The sequence below is a fragment of the Arachis duranensis genome, chromosome 7 (genome assembly GCF_000817695.3).
Source record: "Arachis duranensis cultivar V14167 chromosome 7, aradu.V14167.gnm2.J7QH, whole genome shotgun sequence".
In the NCBI taxonomy this organism is placed as follows: Eukaryota; Viridiplantae; Streptophyta; class Magnoliopsida; order Fabales; family Fabaceae; genus Arachis; species Arachis duranensis.
In genome coordinates, this window is record NC_029778.3 from 54,485,944 (window position 1) to 54,487,226 (window position 1,283).

The following is a 1,283-nucleotide window of genomic DNA, read 5'->3' on the forward strand; positions in this document are numbered from 1 at the left end:
TCCTCTATGTCACAGTATAGAGATTCCTTGAGGTGTCAGAGGAAAAGAAAAATAGAAGGAAGAGGTAGAAGAATTCGAACTTAGAAAGATAGAATTCAAATTGTACATGTTAGTCCATAAATAGAAGGATGTGAGAAGAGGGGAAGAAATTTTTGAAAATAAGTTAAAAAGATTTTAAAAACATTTTGAAAAATTGAAGAATGATTTTCGAAAAATATGACTCGGAAGGAAATAAAGTGATTTTTGAAAAAGATTTTGAAATTAGAAATAAAAAAGATATGATTGAAAACTATTTTGAAAAAGATGTGATTAAAAAGATATGATTGAAAAGTTATGGTTTTAAAAAGATATTATTGAGAAGATATGATTTGAAAAAACAATTTACAAAGATTTGATTTTGAAAATTAATGACTTGGCTAACAAGAAAAGATATGATTCAAACTTTAAACCTTTCTCAACAGAAAAGGCAACATACTTGAAATGTCGAATCAAATCATTAATTGTTAGCAAGTATTTTTGAAAGTGGAAAGAAATTGATTTTGAAAATATATGATTGAAAAGATATGATTTTGAAAAATTTTGAAAACTTGAAAAAAAATTTGCATTAAAAACAAAATCTTCCCTCTTATGCCATCCTGGTGTTAAACGCCCAGAATGGTATACATTCTGGCGTTTAACGCCCAAAATGCTACCCTTTTGGGCGTTAAACGCCCAGCCAGGTGCCTTGGCTGGCGTTTAAACGCCAGTTTTCCTTCTTCACTGGGCGTTTTGAACGCCCAGCTTTTTCTGTGTAATTCCTCTACTGTATGTTCTGAATCTTCAATTCTCTGTATTATTGACTTGAAAAGACACAAATTAAAATTTTTTTGGATTTTTAATGATGAGAAAAAATCAAAATGCAACTAAAATCAAATGAACAATGCATGCAAGACACCAAACTTAGAAGTTTGTATACTACTGACACTAACAAATTGAGAATGCATATGAGAAACAAGAAAACACACAAAACAAGAGAATTTAAAGATCAGAGCAAGTAAATCATCAAGAACAACTTGAAGATCAATGAAGACACATGATAAATGCAAGAACAGAAACATGCAATTGACACCAAACTTAAAGTGGGACACTAGACTTAAACAAGAAATATTTTTGATTTTTATGATTTTATAATTTTTTTGGTTTTTTTTATCGAAAATTATATGGAGAAGAAAATAAAGAAATTCAAAATTTTTAATAAGAATTCCAGGAATCATGCAATGTTAGTCTAAAGCTTTAGTCTAAAG